General features: G+C 42.2%; 1 long non-coding RNA gene across 3 annotated transcripts; it reads left to right on the top strand.

The window, feature by feature from the left end:
* Positions 1–436: 436 nt before the first annotated feature.
* LOC310895725 lies at positions 437–4,241 on the top strand. 3 transcript variants are annotated; one of them, XR_014580904.1, is made up of 4 exons: positions 437–1,177; positions 1,875–1,951; positions 3,357–3,480; positions 3,633–4,241. It is a non-coding gene; the product is annotated as an uncharacterized lncRNA (long non-coding RNA). The 3 variants fall into 3 exon arrangements; XR_014580903.1 differs by lacking the exon at positions 1,875–1,951; XR_014580905.1 differs by having other exon boundaries at positions 437–1,951.
* The last annotated feature ends 1,829 nt before the right edge of the window (positions 4,242–6,070 follow it).

Genomic DNA, 6,070 nt, shown 5'->3' with positions numbered 1-6,070 from the left:
TGGTTCAGTCATAACCTGTGATGATATAATGTGTGTCACCTCTTCTCTGGATTCAGTCTAACCAGGACAGGGGACCCTGAGGCATCTCCTCACCTATCCTATAAACAATGGTGGTATGTACCCTACTTACAGCTACGTTTTTGGAAGGGATGCTTGGGAGAGGTGGCACCTAGGAAGTACTAGTGCAAGCAGATAAAGTTCTGGTAGGAAGGAGAAAGTAGACCTGTAACCTGCTGTTTGCTCTCTTGTTTTCTTCCCTCCCACACTTCCACAGTGTATTGCATACGAGATATCACTAAAGAGATGACATGAGACAATATCAGAGCCCTTTTTCCCCCTCGTAGCAAGAATATATAATAATCTCTCTGGGAAACAAATCTCAGGCTATCTCCAAGAACAATAGATGCTTGTAAGGCATCCATCCAGTGAAGTCAGAATAGCTGGAGGCTGTGAGTAACATAATCACTTTTTTGTGCTTGCAGAGTGTTTCATTTGCAGACTGATCTGAGTATGAGACAGGAAGTAACCAGATTTTTTTTTTAATTGGCTACTTCTCAAGTTGGTTTTTTTTTTTATTTTTTATTTTTGAAAACCAGGCTGTGCCATCTTAATTATCACATGGGTAAGCAGGATCAGGCTGCAGGAACATGAAGTCTCCTGTGGATGCTTCTGCTCTTCAGAGTAGACCAAGGGAGTGGAAGGAGGGTTTGAAGGGGGGGGGTTAAGTGACACCCCAACCCCCATGCAGCGTAGGAAGGAAGCAGCTTCTGGAGCTATCTCAATCTGCACTGGGTGCCCCAGTTTGGAGGTGGGAGTGCAGCTCGGAGCCTCTGCAGTGGGAGGAAATGAGATAGAGATACTATGCCTTATTCAGGATGGGATGAAGTCCCTAGGATACTGTGTTCTTCCCAACAGTGTGGATAAATTCCAGCCGGCTTTAAATCAGTGCTATTATATGTTGCTTGTAATTATGTGCTGTACAGACTTGTATTTGAGGAGGATTTTGAGGGGGCTGGGAACTTATTTGTGTTTGCTTTTTTTCCCTAAAAATATTTTTTTTTCTATTTCATTAAGCTGTATAGAAACAGATCACAATTTGGTAAATTCTACCTGCTGGAGAAGTTTTTCAGCATTCCCTAGGAAGGCATTATATCTACGATCACCCATGTTATCTGGAGTGAGTATGAGGAAGAGGAAACGGGCTGGGTGGCTGCCTTGTGCTTCCAAGCAGAGGGGAGGGAGAGTGGGAGGAAGTGGCTTTGACTTGTGGCAGGTATCTTGCGTTATGACATTTAAATCAAGACTCTGGTTGTGCTTTTTCCTTTGCATTTAAATTATGGCTTCTGAAAAAGCTGTCTATCTATGTATGTGCTTCGGCGTAGGAGCACAGATGCAGTATTCCACCTGGCTGGTGTATTGTGTTGAAGTATACTGTGCTACTAGTCTCAGAAAAAAGATTTCATCAACAAATTATTTATTTCAGTGTCAGGACAGGAAAAACAATTCAGCAGATATTTTTAGGGAATGTAAAAAGAAAAAGCAGATGCATTCAATGGAGTTAGTAGTAGCATATTCAGCTCAAATATTTTCCTTTTGCAGTTTGACAGATTCTTTGGAAATTGGAGTAGTTAATCATAAAGAACATCCTTTCTACCTCCTTCTCCCCACCTTCCCTCCTTTGCATCCTGACATGCATCTTTACTTGCATACTTGCCATTTAAATGTGAGCACACAGGCTTGGGACAGGGCCCCTTCTCTGTCTGATTTGTACTTTTGGAAAGGACTTTCACTGCTGAGCTTTAGGATATTTTCAATATTGACTCTCTTTTCTACTGAAATTTTTTCACTCGGGTTAAAAATACTTGTATATGCAGAACAAAAGACACCTGAATTTTTGGAGCAAAACCTGGCACTCAGCTACACTTGCCATATGAGCGCCCAGTCTGAGCTGGTGAGTCTCCCTTTTTAGTTGTTTTTCTGTCCCTCCCTCATGACTGATTTATAGCCTGCAGCCCCAAAAAATAAATAAGTAAATACAGAAATACAAAAATCTAGTTTCTCTCCCCACTCCATCTTGAGCATTTTAGTTCATCTTGGGTTCTCTCCATCCCGTAGAGTAACCCTACGTTTCCCACCTACCTCTCTGGAGTTTTACCTAGTTCCCAGCCCCTTGCACAAGAGCTATCCCATGCCTGACCCTCTTCCCCAGGCTTTCCTTTGTGTGGCTTTTGACCCTGATCGGTGTCAGGAATGAAGCAGCAAAGGATGCTCCTGCTCTGAAAGGCCTCTCGGTAGAGGTACTGATGTTGTTCCCCTTCACCTTTCCTTGTAAAGCTTACAGCATCTTGCAGAAAACATAGATGGGGCTTTTCAGACTTCTCATTTCACTCACCAATGGGGTGTTTCAGTACGCTTCACACATGTTTCAGGGGAGGGCCTGAGCCACTGGGCTTTGGAGTAGGAAGGAAGCAGGACCTGTGTCCTCCTCAGCATCCTGAGCAACCCCTCAGCTCAGAGGTGAACCTATCCCTGCATTTCCCTTTTCCTTTGCTCTGATTAAAGATATGGGGAAGTAAAATGTTTTGAGTTGAACAAAATGTTTCTTTGGATCAAGACAGTTTATTTTTTTGCTTGCTGAAAAAAGAGGGAAAAAGAATTTTTGGACAACAGTCTGATTCCTCTTCTCACCCCCCTCCTTTTCTTTTTTTTTTTTTTTTTTTTTTTTTTTTGGTTTTGGCCACCTAACTGAAAATATCAATTATTTCCACAGTCGCAGGCACTCTGCCAAACTCCTGCTCCTCATGACTAGCGATGCAGTATAACTTTATGGATTTGTTATCATGGCAGATTCAGCCCCGGCTGTTTGGCTTCTGTAAACAACATTTTGCTGTTCTTTACAGTTCCTCATGCTTCCTCGGAGCAGATCGCTAACTGCACCACTCCCCACACATCTGCACATCTGCTACCTGATATTAAAAGCACTTGACTCAGCTACAACCCAGGCAATCCTCTTTCTGTTGGAGCTACACCCATCTCAGGCTTTGTGTTTGTTCTTCGTGATGTTTGGAGTGTAATTCAGCTATTGCCACCATTTTCCAAACAGCTAAATCTCTTATGTTTCTTACAGCTGCCATAAGTACTCCATGCTGCTAACCAACTGTGCGTTTAGCCTCATAGATTATTAGGCTACCCCTGCCATTAAGGCTACCCTTTCATCACAGTGCCCAACAAGAGTGTTTTTTGGATGTACTTCCCCATGTGCAAAATTGGATGAAGCAGCAGGGCCTGAGCATGACATATCCTGTGATGTATTCAGATGTATCAGCAAAATCTGTTTTCTGTTTTGCTGCTGATAGGAAACCATGACACACAAACAATGGAGCAGAATACAACACAGACACGGACACCATCCTTGAATGCTCAAACAACAGATGGAGCTATCAAGATTCAAAATTTAGTTTATTTTCTTGTGAGCTGAAGGTATGTATTTTCACCAAAGTCTCTCTATAAAGTACTATAAAGGGAAGAGCAGAACCACTGGGGTATGTCCCAGTGTTTGGAGGTTCTCCAGGATGTAATTCTTGTGGACTTCATGCCTACAGATAGATTAATGTGCAATTATTTCCATCCAGAGCAGGGATGGCCTAACATCTCTAGACCTTGCCTTCATATTTTGGACTGTTTGTGCCATTTTTGATCGGCAGATCTTCAAGTTGCCATTGGTTTCAGAATGCACATGAACCATTCAGCATTTGGGAACTGCATTGCTCAACTGCAACCAAGGATCTGGAGCATGATGTCCTGATGAAATAAATCATATGTTCCCCGACCAGCACATGCTTATTTATGAAGTTATTTCTGTTTAGAAGTTAAGATGAAGTTTGACTGCAAATTCAGTCGTATGGTTGGTGACACACCATCCAAGTCACTAAAAATACCTTTTTCTGCCACAAGAATTCACCATGAAGTAATGTATATTTTCCAGGATTTTGCTCATACTACACTTATTGCATAATGCAAGTTTCTTATTCATTAGATAATAGATACTCCAGGTAATGAAAATTCATTCTGTGTAGCAGAAATACTGAGAAGAAGTGGCATCTTATAACTGTTCAAGGGCTCAAAAGTGGATACTTGTATGCTTTCATGTTTGATTCTTGTTCCACATCATTTCAGAAGCATAATTTTTGTTGACAGAAAATTGGCCAGGCTTAATAAAGCAAGGTATTTCTATATCAGCTTCTGGGTTCTTTCTAATGTGTTTTCATTTCTGGAGCTAATTGACTTCTTAGACAAGATATGTTGGGACCAAGTTTTCAAAGGTTTTTGGCTCAATAAAAAGATAATCCACAGGTTTTTTTTTTATATTTTTTATTTTTTTTTTAGTAGTAGTAGAAAAGATTAATCTTGGTTTCCAGCTCTGCAAGAGGCAGAGCACCACTGCATGCTGTTTCAGGGAGAGAAAACACATAGTTAAGCTCCTGGCTCATGCAACCCTCCTGGTTGTCACTCAGGGGTAACACTAGAGCCATTGCCTGGAGAAGAGGAGCATCTCACAATGTCTCCTAGTTTGTGTAGTAGGAAGACGGAGATCTGACCCACTTGATGCAGTTCCATATCCCCTTAGAGATTTTCTGCCTCCATCTCCATGGCAGCTGCATAATTTCTAATCCTGCTACCTCCAGAGAAACCAGAGCTCCAAGAGCTGGAGTCGCTCATTCTGAGGGAGGTAGTTACACTCATTCTCCTGGATGTTACTGTCTCCCATTTTGTTTTGAAAAGAGAAGCAAATCACCTAAGATGACTTCAGAGTCAGCTTGTCAGAAGATATTATGTAAATCAGCAAATCACATGGGCTTGTATTTCGAGCAGACAACTGAAAAGAGGGAAGTGTTTAGCTCTAGTGTAGTCTGAATTAACTGCCTGACTTTGAGGCACGAGATTGTCAAGTGACTTGTGCATTCAGATGAGATGTAAAATTGAAGGAAACCAATCATGTACCAAAACTAACTATCCAAGGAAAGAAATGCTATATATATGTATGTAGGTATGCATATATAAAAAATAAACAAAATAATAATAATAATAAAAGGTCCTATACACATACACACACACATACTTCTCATTTATATCCTCTTATTAAGCTGTCCCAGGGAAGCTACCTCATACTTCACAAAGTCAGGGTTTATAAACCATGCTGTTTGTTTCCATTTAAAATCTCTCGAGCTCTCCTTCCTCTCTTACAAGACGTTCAAACCTGTAGCTCTCAAGAGCAGCCTGGCAAAGCCCTGGGGAGGGAGTTGCTGCTATGTGCTATTGAATCTGCTTTCAGAAGGAGACCCTTTGGGCCCACCTACTTATAGATTCACATAACACTCATTTTGAATTAGGTTTCCTGCTAATCATCAGAGGCAGCACACGGCTGGTTACTGAAAGGGCAGGCACTGCTCTGAGGCCAGCCATTCCTCTGGGTTCTGCAGGCAAGGAGGCCATTACAGTGTCAAGGTCTGCAGGTAAAAACAGAAGTTCGGAGAGATGGCCCCAATGTGAGATCTCACAAGGCTCTTCCCAGACTTGCTCAGCAGTTCTGGAAATGCCTTTGGACAGCAGGAGAGACTTCTTTTCTCAACACCTGCTCAGCACTGGCAACACAGAGAGGTACATTTCTTCACCAAAAGTGAAGGGCCACTCTCCCAGCTATTGTGGTGCTCTCCTCCTCAAAGGCCTGGCCAGTCACACATCCAGTGGCTGGAAGCCCTGCCCGTAGCCCTGCAGACTGCCACATCTTGGTGGTGTTGCCTTCTAATGGCTGATGTAGAAACAGGATGAAGTAATTGAACAGCAGCAGGCTCGAAGCAGGGAGGAAGGTGGGCCTGTTTCTTCGAAGCCGAAACTCCTTACAGCATAATAATAGTGGGCTGGAAATACTGAATTTTGCACATCAGCATTTCAGAAGATTTCCATATGTATATTTCAGTGAATTACAGCTTATTTATATGTTCTGTAAGCACTCAAAATTCACTGGCAATACTTGACTTCCTGTGAATGATATTAATCTGCCCATACCCCC

The sequence above is a fragment of the Anser anser genome, assembly GCF_964211835.1.
Source record: "Anser anser genome assembly, chromosome: 2".
Classification (NCBI taxonomy): Eukaryota; Metazoa; Chordata; class Aves; order Anseriformes; family Anatidae; genus Anser; species Anser anser.
The sequence above is the reverse complement of the archived record's forward strand: the minus strand, read 5'-3'. Positions and strand labels throughout refer to the sequence as shown.